Raw genomic sequence first — 21375 nt, forward strand, 5'->3', positions numbered from 1 at the left:
TTTCTTGCCAATTATTGTCATTACTGTAGATGCATGTATGAACCTCAAGTATCGACAACATGTTCAAGTCTTTGTCCCGGCTGAGAAGTACTTGGGTGCCTGACCTCTACCTGGCTTACAACCAAACAAGAACAAGTATAAAAATGTTCGTGCTGCCAGAGCCGCAGCTATCAGCAGGACTGGGCTCTGTTTTAAATATCCAAGTTAAAATCATCTCGCTGTGGTGTGAGCAGGGTTGGGTGGAAAGGATCTTCCTCAGGGAGCTTTAAGAATACATAGCTTAACTTAAGGGAGGGGGTCACAATGCTGTTTGTTGGAAAACATTTCTTCTAAGAGAGCAGGTTTCTGTCTGACCACAAAATCTACGATTTAGAAATTATTACTTTGTTACAGGAAGGTCTATGATTAATTGCATGTATATACTCAAGTGAAAAAAACAAAGTTTAAATCAATTGTTCAATACTGGGTGGGGGAGGGAACAAAATCACACAGTGCACACTGAACCATGCAGAACCCAAACCCTGTAACTACAAAATTTTAAAGGCTTTGAAAAATACTGTGCATGAGCTGGAGGAAAACAGGTCAACATAATTAACTTATCTACTAATATCACAAATTTTACCTGTGCATGCTGTAAATAAAGAATAAAAATAAAGCACTGTGCACTTCATTTAAACTAGCCTGAAGATAATTATGAATGCACACTCTGGCTGAACTTCAAGCATTCAAGTTTTAAACATTAATTTACTCCGACTATGTGCATGTCAAAATGAAAGATTGCTGTCTGGATCCAGACATGCAGTATTAATACTGAACACGTGCATTCATTTCAGGTCAGCAGACGTTCCAACTCCACTTCAGCAGGTGGTAGGAATAGCATGCTAATTAAAACCTATATTAAAAAGTTCACAATAGGCTATCTATTCTGAACAGCTCCCAGACAGAAGCATCACCAAAATCTAAGTACCGAGACCACTTTTACATGAGTCTGAAGGAAACTGAACTGCCCCTCATATAAACCACCGATTGTGTCCTTTTCTACTTTTGAAAACTACTTTTTGAAAACTTTAGGGGGAAAAAAAAATTTTTTTGATAAGTACTTTTTCATCCTACCAACAGATTTTTTAAGGCAGCTCATCAAAGACTGCACGACCTAGGGTTAGATACTAAGAAAGGTACCAAAACACTTCTTCAAAATAATCTCACGTTTAGATATTAATGAAAAAAGTTACGCTAAGCTCATGCCCTGTTACATATTTGCCTCTGGCTACTTCAGAAACTGAGTACCTTTTGTAAATGATACATCTGAGAACAGTGTAAACGAAGTCAAGGTAGCCCCAGCCCCCATCGTCTGATAAGACACCAATTTAAGTCACAGTTTTCAGGTAAACACCAACTTCTCTGTGCTTTGGGGTTGGTGGGGTGGTTTAGTTTTTTGTTGTTTGTTTGTGGGTTTTTTAACTTCATATTTTTTATATTACACTTTTGGAGGGGCGTTATTTTGTTTGCAGCCAACATGCATTATACCTGGCATTTTTAGAGTGCAAAAAGTGCTTCAGTTACAATATTTCTCACAAAACACCAGGCAGCATCAGGTGTCTGTAAGGCCACACGACAAGCTGAGCCCGCTGTAGCTTTATGCCTAGCGCCTCACTCCTGCAGGACCATGAGCCCACCAAGCTGGCCACCAGCAAACGCTGGAACCTCACAGCCACCACAGCAAATGCTGCACAGGGAAATACTCCAGCACCCTGCAATGGAACATTGAAAACAGTGTCCAACAGTGACTGCATCTTGCTCCTCAAGTGCAACTGATAACTGCATTAAACACATTCCAAGAAAACAGTGATTCTGGTCTTAATTCAGAATAAAATAGCTCCTTCTTCTTCAGATTTGAAAGAGATGAGGGACAAAGTGAAGAACTAGTCTATCGCTGATTGCAAGAATGAATGGACTCTTTTGTGTGTGTGTGTGTGTGTGTGCGCGCGCGCGCATTAATTATTACTCCCATAGAGGCACTAACCTTTCCTACAGGGAGCATCAGGATGATGACACCTCCGAAAACTTTCTCTCTCCGTGTTTCAGAAGCCACCTGTTGCCCCGCGCTCACACCAATGCCCCACGAAGGGACATTTCAAGTGCAGCCTGATCCCTTCTCTCGAAAGCCACTCACCACAGACACCCTCAGACATCTTCCACCCCTTCACAGGGCAGGGAGGTCAGATCAGACGGATGCATGTTCTAGCCAAGGCCAAATATAAAGCAGGTTACATCCCGCACAGAATGTACGTTACTTCATGAGCCGCCTGCGTGTATGCGGTACAAGTTTGAGTTGCACATGCTAGCCAAACAATATTGGATGGCACCTTGGTAACAGGTGCTGGTTTTGAATTATAAATTCAGATATCATAAACAACAATAAGTGACACGAGTTTAAACTTCTTCTACAACAGCTGTTCATCTCTAGATGCCTGCAAAGTTTCCAGCACACAGAGAAATGAGTCTCCCTAAGTGTAAACAGAAGTAAAGGAGCAATTTGCTTCCTTGGGTAAAATATCTTGTTTTTCTCGTGTGTGGCACTTGACCATTACACTTCATTTTAACCAAACTAGCTCAGATACTTAAAATGTTAGTTTGCCTACTGCAAAGCTAAAAACATACCTAAGAATATTTGACCTGAATCTTTCTCCTAGTAACATATAAAATGATTTAAAATAGAATTGCATGATAGGATTAATACCTACTGAGAAACACCCACTGCAAAACAGTAATAAAACATTCACATAATGGTTGTTAACTCATGCTGCATTGCATTTTTATTTTTTTTTTTTTACAAAACTGCAGACTTCTCTTTGTTTACTTAAAATACTAAAACATCCTAGTTAACATACCTCCTAACATATAGGGACATCACTAAGAACATTTGAAATTTGTCATATTAAAGAAAACTTTTAAAAGAAGTATTCTTTCCGTAAGACACAAAAAGCAAGCATTTGTGAATTTTGACACCCTGGATTGAATGCAGCGAAACAGAGCAGCGGTTTGCCACACAAACACGTCCACAATGCCCCCACATCGCATCACAGGATAGGAGATCGGTGCCGTCCCACCAAGTGGTTCATGCAACTGCTTTGTTGTTTCTTTTAGCGTATAGGATACTACTGGATGTATAAATATTATTACAGAACTGGACTGAATCTGTCTTTTTCCAGGCAAAATGATAGTATCTTAACAGCAGCTGGCAAAGCAGCCCAGTGAGCAGTTACTATCTATTGCCAGAAGCACAGACCAAGTTTATAGGATGCGTCAAAGAACCGTGTACCTGCTTCTCTGCTTTAACGGTGATCTACGGATCCAAAGATAAAATTATCACACGAGGCATATCAGAAAGGCATAGCAATTAACAACAGAACTGCAACAACGACCATTTTTATCAACTAATTCACAGTCACCTAAGTACACTGTAGAAGCACTAAACTTGAAACAAAATCCCGAGCTCTCCCAACTAATGCTATCTCAACTAACGAGAAATACAAAACTTGAAAGTTTAGCTGAACTTGAAATTATATTGTTAGCCTGGCCACGTGACTTCCCGTTGTAACTTATTAAGGCACTTGAGATGCTTACCCATGCACACAAACACCCAGAACTGTAAGGCTGACTAAGCACTGAAGGGATCTAAGCCATTTGAGGGAAGATAAGGTGGGGGGAGGGGGGAAGAGACTTGGTATTACTGTGTTAATAACTATGGTGGAACGAACGAAGGTATTCATATCGCTGACTGCACATCTCTTTCAGGCGCCTGAGTTTGATTATACAGGGAATCGTGCTCCTAAGGAAAAAAGCCAGCACTACTGAACTGCTTACCTCCAGAGGGTGCTTCAGGAAAGCCAGTTACCTTTTCACTTAGCTAATTACTTAACTTCAGAATCTAAACTAGATATCTAAAGATGTATGGTAAAAGCAGTTTTTGAACACCTATTTTGATAGATATTTCAGCATTCCCTAGGTAGTCCTTTGCTTATCATCACTTCAACGCAGCAGCTAAAACATATCTTTAAACAAGGACAGAAAGTCCCATTTTAACAGTTGTTTGCTGTGGGGTTGGTGGGGGGGGGTTGCCAAAGTCTCTTCATTGTTTATTCCAGAATGACACTTTAAAACACACTGTTCTATTTTCAAGGGATAACTATAAAAACATTTGTGAAACAATACTGGACAAAGTGATGCCAAAAATCAGCAGATTCTGCACAGGTCAAAAAAATAAGATTTAGCATATAGAAAGATACACGAGCCGTTCCATTTGAAACACATCTTAAATCCACCTCATTCATCAGGCTTTAAATCTTTCATTTTAGGAATCAGTTTATTGAGAATATGGTTTGCAACATAGATAGCACATGTGTTTTCAATACTGAAACGTGTCTAAAGTAATTGGGTACAACTTGGTATCACATACCACACAGTTTGTTTCTTAAGTCACACGCTCCTTGATGTTAGCAAGACATTAACTAGTTCCACATCTTCTATACATCAAAGTGTATTCTTGATTTAGTTCCTGGTACCTGAAGTACGTGTTAACAGGAATAGAATTCCTTTTACAAAAAGCTAGACTGCATTAATGGAAAGGAAAAAATACATCTATGAAAGCTTAAAATAAAGTTTTACAGGGGCAAGCTACTGAAAAGCAACCGTTTCTCAGTGTCTTGGATTTCACAAGAAAAAAAAAACAACAAAAAAACCCCAACAAACCCAACCCTAGTTCATAGACTTTAACTTTGTTTTTTCCCCACTGAAGCTTAGAAAAATGCTTTCAGTTTGTATGAATTTTCTTTCTTTGAGCATCCATTAACAGTAAGCAGGAGAAAGGCAGACCCCTTAAATTAGAAATACCTTCTTGAATCACAATTTGGGCACAGGTGTCTAGGAAAAAAAAATGGTCCTTCAACAGGTTGTTCTCCTGAAGGAATAGGAATGTATAAATCAGTTAATACAAAACCATTATTTTCATTATTAAACCATTTTCTTGTGGAACCGAATTAATTGAGATACAGAAGGAAAGATCTCAACTTGAACCAACTACATGTTACTAATTCATCCTAGAAGCTGCCTTACTGCTTCAAACCAAAGGCTGTGAAACCTGCAAAATAAGAAAGAGAGTTATATTAAACTAATTCTTCCATATTTTAAACTGAAACTTAACTACTTTAGAATCACTGCATCGTGATCAAGGATCAGCAACTATAGGCATACGTACTAGTCATGTATTTTTTTGTCTAAACTGAGGAAACATTCACCTTAGACAACAGATCTTCTTAACCTTTCCACTGTTCGCAAACACCTTAATTTTGCCATCCAGCCTCACATAACAAGCTACTTTAGATCGCCATGATTTCAAAACCTTGAAACTTACATATAACTAGAAAGCATTTTCAATTTCCTTTTGGTATACTATCTTTGTAAGAACACTTCTTCAATACAAATGAGGTTTCCCAAAAAAACTCTGTGCAAAAAATTGGTTTTACTAAAAGTTTTGCACCTAAAGAAGGCTAAAGTAACTGCTCAACATTTCCTCAGACTCTTCCTATGAGAAAAGTCCCTGTGCCAATATCTGCTAATATTTTTCATTTGTTTGTTTTTTTAAAAGTATGAAGGTTATGCCAAATCTTCCATCCTGTTTAGTGTGTGTTAGGCAGCACACCTGGAACTCCAAGTACAAATTCGAGAGATTTCAATTAGTGCCAGGAAGGTGAGTCAAACTAGAAATGTTGTATACACACAATGCAAATATCACCGATACACTAGTACAGGGGTGAACGACAACAGTAACCAACAAGATCTCAGGAAGTAAAAGAATAATATACCCTAATAATTAAACAAATCCATGTAATCATTACAGTAAGACAACTACAGCATTCAGCAACTGCATCTGTTCCCCCGTCCCAAAAAACAAGTAAAATACACTTAACGATGCAAAAGACAATCGTACATGCACACAGAAAACATGCAGTCTGGTATCATAAATGCCATTTTTGCACTTCACAGACCCTTTGGAGTTTGTTGGTTTTTTGGGGTATTTTTAATGATACACAGCACAAGCTGCAGCCGAAGCAAACTTTTCTCTTTTGTTGGAAGAATCCACATCTTTAAGAGATGCAAAGTTTCCTGATGTACGTACCTGAGAACCATGAAAATCTGCCTTGCCAATATTTCTAAACAGTTTTTAACCGTTACAGTAAAGGAAACGGACTGCTTAGTATATTGTACTTGCCGCACAGTGAAAACCCCTTGCTAACGCTGATCATTATGAAAACCCCGACGCCACCCTGATTGGACACGGAAAACCCTGGCAGCATCACATCGCGAGCGTCTGGGTACCACACCCATACAGCTCTCTTTGGATATGATCTTTTCCATGAATGAACAACTATCGTGCTTGCAACAACATGGCACAGTCACTCTGAAGCCAAAAATCCAATTTTGCAGAGAGGAACAAAGTTACAACAGTTTTTAAGCTTTCCCAGCTAAGATTCTGGAAATAAAGAGTTGATGTAACTAGCATGAAGATACACGGATGATGAACAATTAAGGAAAAATCATACAAATCCCTCTAATCTCCAAAGACTTTTATACTAATCACTGCTTCATTTCCTTTGTGACCATATTTGAACTGACAATGGATCTCATTTTTTCTGAATAATCTTCTAGGATATTTACCCAAGCCTAATGTATGCAGTGCTTCTACATTATTAATACTGGTGTGAGAAACGAAGGAAAATTGTACCTCGACTCGCTAGGGCTGACTCTGAACTTTTGAGTCCTTTCAAACAATGCAAAATAAGTCCCTGAGCCAAGAGATCATTTGTAGTGGGATCAATTAAGTGACTAAATTGAAAATAAAATTCAATGAAATGCCATTTTTAACCGAAATGTTAATTTAAATGGCTCTCCGAAAGAGGCTGCAGGAGCCCTGCTGGTGACAGCACAGGTACACAGCGCCATCTAGCAGTGATGCACAGCACAGCGGCTACAACGACCCCAAGTTTGACACGTTAATTAAAGTCTTTTTCATTTAAGTGAATTCAAGGAAACCAGTGAAGTGACCCATACCAGTGCTAGAAGAAAACCTAAATTTTAAATTCTACAGATTGAAACTACACCAATTGGTACAATTCTCTTCCCACTGACCTAAACTCCGGCCTCTTAAAAGAGGGGGAGAAGGTGTTTCATACACCTTTCTTCTAAAACTTATTCCTTCTGAAAAAAGCTCCCTAAAAACATTCCGGAGAAGGTAAGTAAGCATTAGCATAACTCTTATTATAATGGAGCCCTATACAGGTCTTATCACAAGTCTGATATCAAAATTAAATTTTGATCTAATGTTTCCCTGAAGTTTTTTTCTTCTCTAAATCTAAGTGGCCAAGAATCCTCTCCTTGTCACGCCTCAAACTGTTGAAGCATCTGAAGTTACAGACAACAGTAAGTACAAGTTCTCTAACATAGCGAGGGGAGGAGGAGGGGAGAGGAAGAAAAAAAAAAAAAAAAAAAAAAGACACACTAAGGCCCAAAAGATTGGCATCAAGATGGATTCTTTACCAGATCAAATCACACAAAATACCTGCAGAAATCAATCACTGCACAAAACACTAAAATAAGGTATTCCAAGACAAAGGTCTAGTTTCACCAGCGCAGGCTTTAACTCAGCATAAGCCCCAGTGCTAAATGAAAGAGGAGCCATTTCTTGCCCGCTCAATCCTGTCAATGCTCTGCCCTCTGCCTTTCACAAGGTCTTAATCCATATGCACAGATACTTCCCAAAGATTTGTCCAACTTTGCAGTAAATCAAACCAAGGAACTCATCTGGTTTCAGACTAACATAGCCAAAAAAAAAAAAAAAAACTACAAGCAGAGTATTTTTTTTCCACTGTAATTTCAAAAAAAAGGCAAACAACAGAAGTGTGATGACAACCTTTGGCTTAGCAATTCAGAGTCTGTATTCTCAAAAAAAAGATAGAATACTAACATTATGAACAACAGCAGTGTCTCTGAGCGAGCCACACCAGAAAATCCTCAAAAAAACATGAAGCTCTACAAATTAGTAGCATTCAGTTGAGAAATACTAAAAAACAGATGCAGAGCAACAAAGCATTCTGATCAGGACAGAACACAAGCTAACACCAGGACTTCTGCTTCCCCACCTCAAACAGGTTGGGGTTTTTTTTCTACAAAGCATCTGCCATTGAAATAAAGTCAATTATGACAAAATTATTCTCTAATAGACTTTGATCCAGATTCAGTTGTAATGGGACCTAAATTTGAAGGTTTCGTAATCCCTGTTTTGGATAACGCATCATAAAATTCACCTGCTACCCATTTATCAGAATCCTACACACTAGATAAACAGACTAATGCACTTGAAGATTGATGCAAATAAACTGGGTAACGTCGAGAGGAGAGGAACAAGAAAGGTCAGCGATCTACATAATATGACCTAGGAGAGAAGCATTTAGAAATTAGGTCTATTTAGGTTACACGTAATATGCCTGTAGGGAAAAGTGATAACAAGCATTCAAATACGTGAAAGGCTGCTATGAAGGAATGAATTTGATGTCTCCATACCCGCTAACGAAAATACCGGCACCTATAGGCTTGAACTGTGCTAAGAGATTTAGGTTACACGTTCAGAAATGCTTTTCAACCAGCAAGGTAGTTAATTATCCAGAAAGGGTTATGAATTCTCCGTCGCTGGAGGTTTTCAACACCCAGCTAAAACAAACGTCGATGCCCAGCCCAGCCCAGCGCGGGAATGGAGAGTTCCACCATGCAGGTGCCTTTTGGCCACTGATCTAGGACAGGCTGCGGTGGTCTAAGAGAGGGCTCCGCCAGTCGTGAACATAAATTTACAACCTACTCCCTACAGGTGGTCAGGGAAAAGAACCTTACTGAAAATTCCTCTCCCAGTCCTCCTCTGCATCAGTTTACACCCTAGAAATAACCTCCTCTCCCGGTACCCAGTGCCCGGGCTGCCTGCAGCGGGTGAGCAGCATCATGCTGGGGTGCTGCTGAACGATGAGAATCTCCCCCAACTTGCTGAGCAGCAGAGGTGAAGGTCACAGTCCCCTCCACGTCAGGGACTTCTGCCACAATAAAGTGAGGAGCCACTGGCAGCACTGGAAAGACACAGCTGTAAATGAACCATCAGCCAGAGAAGAAAATGCTGTTTTGCCTGCTCTGTGGTGTCTGTATTTGGAAAATCATGGATAGACCCAAAGACAATCCAGAAAATACACTAGTGTTCCAACAAGCCTCTTTCCCCGCCCCGCCCTTCTTTTGAAAAAAAGACACAATTGTCACAACAAAATAGTTTGTTGAGAAACTCCTCCTTCCTCTCGTCACTTTCCTGTTTCTTAAAAAAAAAAAAAACACACACACATAAAACAACCAACACCAAAAAAAAACAAAACAAAATACACCACTTCAACAATGAGATTTTTCTCATTTAACAAAAAATTCTATTACTGTTTTTTTCCTGCTCCACTGTAATGTTACAAAGGATATTTGGAACTTTTGAGAATATATCAAGGACTATCTCAAACAATTTCTTTTTAATTTTCTAGTTAGAAGACTTATAAAGCACATTCAGTTGATATTCTCCTTCCATTGCTACCAATCGTAAGACTCCAACTTCTTGTTAAATAGATACTGGATGCTCAAATTTACCATTATCTGATAACCTACATCTTTACATTTACAAAGGAAGATTAACATTTACCAATGGTAAGTGAATTTTTCCAAGCATGATAAAAACAAACAGAAAAGTACCAACCCATAAACAAACAACAGAATTTCAAAAGTCAGCTATCACTTAGGGAATCAATTACAGACAGCACACTTCTACCCTTAAAGTCCGGCCAACAAAAGCTGATGGTCCAAAATGCCTAATAAAATCGGCAGCCAAGTGATCTGTCTTCTGTTACACTGCAAGCCAAAAACCTCACTTCTCTATACACTCGTGTCTTGTACCAGTCAACAACAATTCATTTTTGGCATGATTAACTCCAAGCCTATTTATAGTTATCCAAGACAAAGTTCCTGCTTAGTTTCTTTCTCTAAGCAAATTCCAAAGCCAGAGATTTGACACACAAGACAAATGCTAATGTCTTCTGCTTAAATAGATGAAGCCTGTTGCTCACCCCAACACTTCACGTGCTAACTCCAGCTGGTAGCACACGAACGCTGCAGGATGCACAGGAGGGCACGCGTGACTCACGGGAGGGCACTCCTGCAGACACATCGTGCCCTGGCTAAGCACGACTGTTGTAAAGGCTGCACCAGCAAAGTCAGCTTCAGGTCCCCAGGGGTGCTCGGCTGTTTGGGAGAGATGCTGTGACCATTCTTCCCCAAAGGTTTGAAAAGAAGACAGACGTCACAGAAACTGGCTAGGGCAAGGCTGAAATTTCTGAAGAACTGCAGAAACAGGTTATGCCAACACGAAACATTCTGAAATGCAGTTTTATAGAATCATTTCAGTTGGAAAAGACAACTTTGAGATCATCAGGTCCAACCATTACCCCAGCACTGCCCAGCCCACCACTAAACCCTGTCCCCAAGTGCTGCATCTACATGGCTTTTAAACACCCCGAGGGATGGTGACTCCACCACCTCCCTGGGCAGCCTGTGCCGATGCCTGACCACCCTTTCCAAGGGAAGAAATTTTTCCTACTATCCAATCTAAACCTCCCCTGCCATAACTTGAGGCTGCTTCCTCTTGTCCTGTTGCTGGTTAGTTGGGAGAAGGGATGCAATATGAAGGGAATATGATGCAATAAAGCTGTTTCTCTGCATCTCAGAGACGCAGAGCAGCTTATCGTTTCTCTTCAGGTGAAGGGTATCTCTGTAGTGCTGCTGAGACCAAACAATTGCTCCATTTCTGTGAAACATTAAGAGCCTGTGCATAACTTGCTTAATATCAAAATAGGCTTTTGAGTGTAGTGATGCCACAGAGAAGAGCAGAAGGACTGAAGATCCAGTGGTAATTCCATATTCACCACGAGGAGGATGCAAACAGCACCTGCTCCAGCTTTGCTTCAGATGGTGGCAGTGGCACAGAGCTCCTTCCCTGCAAACCCAAGTGCTCCCCAGCGCACAGCTCTATTGTTCCCAACACATACGATGAAGAGATTGCCCTTGGACAACTTGCTTATCTCCACTATGGTAAACACCATTCACAATAAAAGACTGTAAAAAAACTAAGTTTAAAAATACCTAGCTGAGAAGACGAAAAATTTATACAATCCAGAAGTTCCTGAAAATAAGCTCAAGAAAATCATATATGCTCACCAATGGAAAAAAAAAAAAAAAGTATTTGCACAAACCCTAATTTAACCACACAAAATTCACAAGCTAAGCATGTAGCAAGGCCTCACCTATAATTAACCTAGGATGCCAATTCACAGCAAGTGTCATTTTCCCTTAAAAACACACGTCCTGTACATTGTTTAGAAAATGCTTGAACAATTGGAAAATGTAGTTTTGAAAACTTGGGATAGTATTGCATTAATGACAATAATTATCATCTACCTGAAATGCTAGTGTTAATAAGCCGTAACAATTAATTACTGATGTCCAACCTGAATACCATCTGCCTTTATACTATTAGCTAAACTCCTGGTTTTGCTTATGCTGTAGTCATACATTTCAACAGATAGCGTTTGTTCAGCAGTCCTTACAGGCACTGTAAGGCAGCCTATGTAAGATTATTAAAATAAAACAAAAATTTAAAATCACTCCTTAATGAAAATGTGCGGGGGATTGTGTTGATCATTATAAGCAAAACCCTCAATTAACGTTTCAAAGGGAAGCCCTTATATATATTAAGCCAACCTTCCTAGATCAACAGCCATGAAACAAAAAGGGGCTTCCAAACGGAACAGCTCTTCAGAAAGGTGAATTTAGAAATTTTATGTTATGAATCTCGAACCCATAATACAGACTCTTTGGCAGGGGAACTAACAAGTCCAACATATAACATAACTTGAGCTTAAGAGCAGTAACTCTGAGACAAAACAGAAGTACGAAACACAGACCTTAATATTCAATAGCAAAGTTGCCAACTAAACGGACGTGAGATCAGAACAATAGCAATTAATATAAATTAAAACCATTTAAATGCACACGACCGCGCCTCCAATTTGAATAGCAGGCCAGCATCCCTACATTAAACCAGCGACGCAGCTCAACGGCAATGAAAAGGTTACGCGTCCCCCCGGCTGACAGAAGGGGGCGCTCCCGGGGGGGGGGGGGGGCGGGCAGGAGCCGCCCCGCTCCTTAGGCAATGCTGCCACCTGTTGGCTCCCACCGACAGAGCACCCAGCCTCGGCCCCAAGGGTCCCGCCTTCCCACAGGGGGGACACATCGTAACCCATCTGCAGCTGGAGAAGTTCCCGGTCCGAACGACATCCTACGTTATTGTATACGTGTGTCTGCGGCTGCTGTACAGCTGCACGGCATCCCGATAGCAAGAGATCAGAAGGGTCCGCCTGATCCTGCCCGTGCCAGCCTGCCCGGGGGGGGGGGGGGGGGGGGGTCACAGGGCTGCATCATTAGAGAAGGAAAAGAGAGATAGAGAAGGAAGAGAGAGAGAGAGAGAGAAAGAGAAGGAAGAGAGAAAGCGAAGGAAAAGGCATAAATGAAAAGCACAGATTATCTAAGACAGTATCAGATAGCCTCCAAAGATGGGATGGGACTCCTGGAGAGATAAAAAATACCTACAAGCATTGTGACTTGTTTGCTCAGTCACAGGACCTGTTTTTACAACCCGAGAGCCATGGAAACACTTACCAGGCTTACATGAACAGAACCCAAGCTAGCCACGAAGAAGGAAATGGAAATTACACTTAGCTTTGCTGGGCAGGGGAAAAAAAAATACTTTGTTTGCTCCCCTTAATGAGGAAAAACACCAAAACCAGTTTGTGTTTCTTATCTATTTAGTGCATTTCTACTGTCTCCAGCCAGCCTCCAGAATGCCATGGCAGTCTTGTCTCAACATACCCCCAGGCCTGACAGAGAACAATATGGGTTAATGCCCCGCATTTGGAGGCACAGCCCAGTTCAAGATCAGCTGTGCTACATTTGACATTCTTATCAGCAGCCAGCCAGAAACTCACTCACTCAGGCTTGCCTTGCCTCCGTAAGGTAACATAAAAGCAGTATCAACTCACAGGGACCCACACTGTGAGTGTCAAAAAAGCGTTCCCAACATATAGTAAAAGTATATGAATGCAAAGCTGCACAGCAAAGGCTGACCATGGCGAGAACTTTGTCGCAATCAAGCAGTTTCTCAAAAACAAGAAACTCGCAGCTAAGCTTCAGCCTTACTAGCACACCAAACTGCAGCCAAGCTGCTTGTTTTCTAGCAAGTCAAACTGTAGCCAAATTACAGCAGGAGCCTGCAGAAATATTAACAGTCCTCCACCATCCCCCAGTCACCTGGGGTACCCGGCACATCTTTTTTGGGTGCTCTTACAAATGCTTGTGATCAAAACATGATCTGGCTCCTACCTCTAAGACCACATGGTCAAAAATCTCTTCAGGTTATAAAAATCTAGTTTGTTCTCCCGCTAGCTTTTATAATCTTCTATAAATTATTACTTGTAGCACAACAAACCAGGAGATGTGTGAAACTAATGTCTCAGTAGAGCACTCAACAAAGCTCCACATCACCTGTATGCTAAGTTGAACCCCCTTCATCACTGCTATTTATGCTTCATTTACTGATTCCTTAATGATCTACCACAGGGACATGTTCCAGATAGAAGGATGCACATTACCAGAAGTTGAAATTTACCCTTCATGGTTCAATCCTTTTCAAAGTCATTCTTCTGGATTACAGTAAATTCAGCACTGCCAGAACTAAACCTTGTTGCCCAACCACTAGAGCACGCAGCCAATTCCTTTACCACTAGAATTAACCCTAAACATTTATGCATGCTTAAATTTACTCACATAGGCTCTCTAAAAGTGTCTCTAAAGATACTGTGCACGTAGGATTTATTTGGGCTCTCAGCCCTGCTCCCAACTTTCAGCTGCCAGCTCTGTGACTCTGAAATATAAACACTAAAAGAAAAATAAATCACTTCTCAGACAGACTGTAAAATAGGTGATTTTTAAGTGGGAAAAAGGGAACAGTACACACTTGTCAGCTGAAGTTCTAATGGCAGAGATACAGGATGCCATTATGAGGGGCAAACACACTCTAGTTCTTTCTAGTTCTCCCATAAACAGGGGAAACATTTCCCAATTCAAGAATTAGAGGAGTTCTATCCCGTAACAGAGAGAACATCCTCAAAGCTAGATACCCCACCTAACAGAAAGTTGCCTAACAGGAGGAAGAAGTTGATGCTGAGGAAGCGGAGGTAGGAAAAACTCACCACAGAGGGGTCATACATCTTGCACTGTGCTACAAGTCAGCAGTGATAAGTAACAGAACTCTAGCCACACACGGGCTAGGAAGTTTTACAGGGAACACAGGAGCAGTAATACAGCAATACACAGCTGCCAAAACCACAATTATACGTTAGTTTACAGAGACCCAGGGAACATGCACTGCTGCAGATGAGTCACAGCATGATGTTGTAGAAACACTGCAGGAAAGCACCCCACCAGCATCCCGACCCATCATCCCACTCAGTGCCTTACAGGCACACTTTTAGGCTGCACAGATAATACCTGTATCCCTCCCAAAGAGCTGTGGCATCTTAACCATCCACACTTGTGCAATTCCATCTGTTCCAGCCCGTGAACAGCACCCTTTTTTCCCCTCCCCTCTATGTCCCATTTCACACTCTCTCCTCATCCTCTTAACGATCTCACCACAAAAGCTTCAGATTCTAAACAAACTGCAGGGGCTCCTTGCAAGATGGTTCTTGGTATGTCCACCTGTAACAACCATTTCAGTAGCGTAAGACTTAGTATCACAAAACCCACCACACCCACATCCCAAGCATTCACGTACTAACTGTGCTGGACACAACAGAGTTTTCAAGCCTGAGCACCAGGAACCGAAACACAAAGCAAATTTGTGACAAGCAGCAACTTAAGACCTTCTGAAACCAGAAGATCCTATGGGTGGAACTGTGAAGACAATTCTCTCCCTTTAACAACAGGTACAGAGTTAAGTTCCTTTACTGCCTCTTTCAGTATCAACAACCAAAACCTTTTACATCCAGATTATCAATCAGTTTGAAACTGGAAAAGAAATTTGTTGCAGGAGTAGTTATGCTGGTAAGGTTATCAAGCAATACAAAAATAGCATGGGATTGTGACTCTACAAGTAGTTCTAGACAACCGGGGAATTCTTCAGGAAGGGCACAAGACACCACAGGATTTACAGCTCTGTTCACTTTTCTCCATTGCTCAACTGCTTCACAGAGAATGACATGGTCATGACAGCTGTGTTGTCATGAGAAAACAAACAGCTCTCATCACCAGAAAAGTAGTTTGGGTTATTTCATTTACTTAAACCTTCATCCCCCACAAAAAAAAAAAAAAAAAAAAAAGTTGTAAAGTACCATTTTTTCTAAATTGGCACTGCAATCAACCATCTGAAAAGCACAAATCTAAATGTAGACTAAACTTGAATTCCCTGATTGATAAGGCTAAATATCAAGCACCTAATGAGCAGCTAATAAAGATTGTCTTGTAACTTAAAAAAAAATACTAAAAATACCTCACAGTGAGGATGGCTCATGGCACCCCAAAATTACACAGTAATCACTACCATTTGTTTTACATAATACTTATGAAGCAACAGAGAAGCATTATCAACAGGGCAGAGAGAGAAAAATGGAAAGACCAACTGCTGATTCTAAGCAACTAAAAGCACACACCAGAAACCAGCAGGAACCTTAGTCTAAATACTTCATCAGCCACTACACAGGCTGCAGATTGCTTGTTAGTTAACAAATGTATAGAATACAGTAACCTGTTTAAAAGATCTCTACTTTAGGACAAGAAAATAAATCAAAAATATTGAAATTTTATTGTGAGTAGAAAAGTACTCTTAAATCAACACTTAAAGCACCGGATCCTGAATTGTGACTCACAAACCATGAGTCAATCAATACCTGTAGAGTCTTAGACCTTTTCTTTATTTACCACTTGGATGAATACAATGGATGCTGCAGCATGCTTTGCTGTATCTGTATGGGGTGGCCCAAGCCTAAGCAAGCATGGTTTATGCAACACAACGAACACAAGGCAATGCCTTTGAACATTGAAGTCTGCACTAGTTCGTAGCACCTCATCTGCTTTTTCAACAGCAGAATAAATGTGTCTCCTTTTACATCTGTCTTCTTTTCAACATGAGGTCTTAAGTAGTTTAGATCATTTGTTCTTCCTTGTCTTTTTCCTTCTTTCTTCTACTCAAATTTGCTGTTTTAGCAGATGGACAGACTTAAGGATACCTCAGCTATATCGACTGGTAAACAGAACTGACAAATGTTTAGAAAATTAACAAGTAGAAGATGCAATAAAAATGGAGAATTTCTTTAACAGCATTTCAAAATATTGAGATTTGCTTTAGAGAAATACATACATTCTCTGCACAGCAAACTGCAAACTTGTAAGGCATTTAACATTGACTATAAACGTTAAGCTTCAATAGGAATTGGCAAATCTCACCGATACAAGCTCTGCCAACAAATACCATAATCACAGTAACGGAGTGAGCTCTTTAAGAGGCACAGGAAGGAACCCAAGAAAAATACAGCATCTCTCCATCCAACAAAGTTGCAGAAAAATTGTGCAAGACAGTAAAAAGAATGCCTGAACAAAGACTAGTCTAAAATTGCACAACTAAAGCTTAGGGTCTATAATATAACCTAGTTTCTATGTGCTAAATCAAAGCCAAGCCACTGAATTGGCAGCAAAACAACCCCACATCTTTTTGCTCTGGAATCCCACACTAAAGGAGGAAAAAGTTCCATGCTAGCTTTTATTTCTGAAGGGAAAAAAAAACCAAAAAACCAATAAGGTAATGCAGATAAGCTGTTAGTGGTTTAGCTTCACTGAATGTTTAATAACAGTTTTTGCTTCCTCTTCATAAAAAGAAAAGTTACTGTTCATTCTTCTGGTCTTTGTAAGTCATTAGTAACATCTTTCCCACCTCCAGCATGTTTTACAATAACTGAGGAGCGAATGCTTTGGACCTGAACAGCTTCAAGCCAAAAGTAATTATCACAGAACAACAAGAACTGCCTGATGCATCAAAATGCGTTCAAGAAGGCTGGGCCCAAACTCATTCATTGCACAGAACCAGTAACCTAGAGATGCCAACAAACACTGACACGACTACCTGCTTCAGAAGTCCAACTCCTTCTGTGTCTGACTATATATGTTATGTTGCATTTTTCAGAAAGCAAGTACTGTTCAGTGGCACACATACCGAACTCCCTTCCCAAACATCTGGCTCACAGGACTTGAGAGCTCCAGGCTCGCCCACTTCCTCTTTTTCACAGCAGGCATTACTTGTTTGTACCATGACAGTTTCTTCCTCCAGGGTGTACCTCAAAGGGAGCACCCTAGCAGGTCTGCAGGCATATCTAAACTATACAGTGAGTCATGCTGCCAAGAAACCAAAAACCAGTTTTAGAACCAGAAAAGCCACCGTCAGCTATAGGGTTTTCGGAACACAAACAGGTACCACGATACAGCCCTACAGTGACAGCAGTTGGTCCGCGCATTTTCTGCGTGGTACGGTCTAACAAAGGAGCTTTGTGCTCCCACAGGATGGCATGTAAGATTTGTTCAGAATACTGCCTACCTTCACACTGTACAAGCAGACACAAAAACAGGTTCGGCCCTTCTGCTGGTTTCCCTCTGCCTTTTTTTTAAGCTGGTGCAGTTCCCAATTTTTAATGATCATTGCTGTTATTGCAGTATCTGTGTATCGCCAACCCACACTGGGCTCTCCCTCCCCAGAGAGGTACTTTGCTGTGAAAAATTGTAGCACAGCCCTCAGTTTTCACCTTTGGGTATAGCCACTAATGAAAGCAACAAAGAGTGCCTGTACAGAAAGAGAATTTTTGAAACAGATGAAAGGCAAGGGGTGAAAAAGAAGGAAGGGGAGGAAAATAAATAAATTCTAAAAAAAAAGACCTCTGCATCTCCTGAACAGAATTCAAATCAAGAACAGGGTAGAATCCATGAAATAAACGGGGATAAGGAATAGTACTAGAACAAGACATTTTGCAACAAATCTTAAAATTTATTTCTATATTTAGAAGACATTCATTACATGTTCGGTCTCAGCTAAGTCAATTTATAAGGCAGGTTGCAGTTACAACTTCTAGTTAGCAGTAAAAGTCTGTCTGGTGCTGCTTTTCTTCCATACCCCACCTCTCCAGTCTTGCAATTAGAAAGACGACACTACAAACAGTACTTACTGTTTCCCTTCTAAGGGAGCAGTAAAAGCTCATATTTTATTTCCTAAAACCAGAACTTTATTCCAGCACTTCTTTAATAACTGTTGACTCAAAAGCTTAGAAACACATAGGAAACAGGCTAATCAAAACACTTTTATTTAAGTAATAGCTGTCCAAGACACTGTGACAACAGGTAGAAACACTCACTAAAGTGAAAAACTTTTATCATTTTAATGTGAAACAAACTTGAGGAAATTCTAGCAACAGAGGCACTGATTTAGAATATTGCTCTTGGAAAACATGTTTTAAAAAATTTTGCATAGTTAAACAATATTAAGTTAAATTTCAAGGAATGCTTGAAATCTGGATTATGTTAAGCAATACTAACTAACTGCTTCACTGTATAGGATAAAAAGAGGTTAAATCTCTTCTTGACATTCTATCTGAACTTCTCACATGTCTTATTATAAAATAACATAATGTGCTTTCTCAAGAAGGGATCGAGGAGAGATACTTGAGAAATGCTGGGAAACTTTCTATACTGGCATTTCCTCTACAGAAGGATGGACAGCATGAGCAGGAAGTTACACACCCGGTGCTAAAAATCTCAACTGCAACTTTGTCAAGAGTAAGACTGCTGTCTTCCATCTCACTCCACACCTTTCACAAACGATTGACTCCACTTTCCCTGTACCCGCCTACCGAGTATTGCCATCTGCAGCTAGGATCTTCCATGAGCCTTCTCTTAAGGCTCAAGAAACGCAGTCTTCCTGGTCTCTCCCATACACTGTGTGCTCCCAAACCATCTTGGTGACCCTCCACTGGACTCACTCCACTACACCTACCTCTCTCTTTTCCTGGGGAGCCCAAAACTGGGCCCCCGCTGGACCACTGGACGCAGCACTCCAAACGTGGTCTCCTACATACCACATAGAGCTGAAGGATCACTTTCCCCAGCCTGCTGGCTACACTCTTGCTAACACAGCCCAGGGTGCAGTTTGCCTTTTTTTGCTACAAGAGTACATTGCTGACTCATGTTCAATTCTTCTCTACGCCAATCCCAGAAATCTTTTTCTGCAAAGCTTCTTTCTAGTCAGTCTGCCCACCCCACCTTTACCAGCACCTGGGGTTATGCCAGTCCTAGGATTTTGCATTGCCTTTGCTAAATGTCATATGGTTTCCAGTAACCCTTTCTACTAGTCGATTAAGGGCCCTCTGAACCACGGGACTGGTTTCCAGTCTATCAAGCCCTTCACTCAGTTTGGCACAGTCTCCAAACTTGCTGAAGGTACAGTGCATCCAGTGTTCCATGTTCTTGACAGACATTAAATGGATCAGTCCCAGTGCAAAATCTGAGAGACATCATCAGCAATCCAAGCAGTAACAGAGCACTTTCATATGCACTTGTGGCCAGAAGCATCACTATATTAAGCAGACAGGGAGTTGCCCTCTTCACCACCTCATTCTCACATACAGCTACCATTCTTGCAATACTTGCACTCAGTTCCGCCTTCCTTAACAGCCTAAAAGAACATTCAATAGATGGATTTGTAAAAATTTACTTTAGCCAGAATCTGTAGCCAGTATTTTTGTTCTGTTCAACAAAAATGAAGTTTTCAGAGGTCCTTAAACATACCAGCTTAAAAAGAAGTTACCTGATTTCACAAAGAAACCACACTGGGTAATCTCTGCCTACCACTCAGCATCGGGGCGGGGGGGGGGGGGGGGGGTTGGGGTTTTTTTGTTAGTTTGATTTAGTTTATGTATATACATACACACAAAATAAGCTAAATCAAGACAAATTTAATGACGACCAGAAGCTAGCAGTCAATTTCTTATATAATTACCGAAATTACTCTGTGGGTATTTCTGTCCCAGCTACTGCAACTTTTATTCAGTTTGTAGTCCTCACTTTCAGATTCTAGATGTAGACTTATTTCTATTCTAAAGTTATGAAGACTTAATTCTCTAGAAAGAAAATGTATCAAAAATTTTAGGTAGTTCCTTCCTTCGCTGCACTCCATCTTTCCTACACTTCTCCCAATAAAATTCCAAAAGCACAGGACAGGCATCCGAATCTTGACAAGCCAGAAGTAGCTTCTGAAACACTACCTATTAGAGAAATTAAGGTAAAGAGAAGTTACATTTAAGAAAGCCATAACAAGGGAAAACTGAGAACTCATTTGTAGTCTTTCACAAACAGCTGTTACAAATAAGGCTTTTTTGGACCAGCACTCTACTTCTCTGTGAAAAAAGCATACCCACTCCAGAGCTGCACTAATTAAAGAGTCTCCTGGGTTCCCTAAAATAGTTCAGCACTTGAATAATTCAGTATCTAGTTTCTACTAAGATACATACAAAAAGATCAACTGCAAAGAAGGAAAATGAGAGGTAACTATTTAACGATATCACGAGATGTTCAAGAAAAGAAACAAGTGTTTTGTGAAATCAGGAATAAAACACTAGCAAAATGTCAGGAAAGACAACTTTGCAGTTTTCCAGCACAAGCAAGACGTAAGTTTAAGTGCAAGATAGACCAAAACTTAAACTAATGAATAAAATTTAAATTTTTATTTTGACTAGTCATAAACTACACAAAAGTATTCAGACAATCACTCTCCATCAAAACATGACATCAATCTACATTTTCAGCTTTCTACAGCTTTTTTCCCCAACATGTTAACATTAATGAGATGAAATGTGGCCAGCACAACCACAACTTTGGGTTTTTTGTTTAGGGGTGGGGAAAAGGAACAAGATGACAGGGAGTGTTTTAAAGTATTTGGAAAGAAAGGAGAAATAGCATTTTCAGCTCTTTTGAATGTACAAGATACAATCCTGTATCATCCCACCTCCATCATACTGACTGTCCCTCCCAGAACAAAGGATCATTCACATGGAGTAGTTCACCTCTGCTCCAGCAGCAAACACACACATCACTAAGTGACAACAC

General features: G+C 40.5%; 1 protein-coding gene across 1 annotated transcript in view; it reads right to left on the bottom strand.

Annotated features, from left to right (window-relative positions):
• Nucleotides 1-21375, bottom strand: part of CDKAL1 (CDK5 regulatory subunit associated protein 1 like 1) — a 426010-nt gene that overhangs the window by 398235 nt on the left and 6400 nt on the right.

This window comes from Falco naumanni, chromosome 3 (assembly GCF_017639655.2).
Source record: "Falco naumanni isolate bFalNau1 chromosome 3, bFalNau1.pat, whole genome shotgun sequence".
Lineage (NCBI taxonomy): Eukaryota > Metazoa > Chordata > Aves > Falconiformes > Falconidae > Falco > Falco naumanni.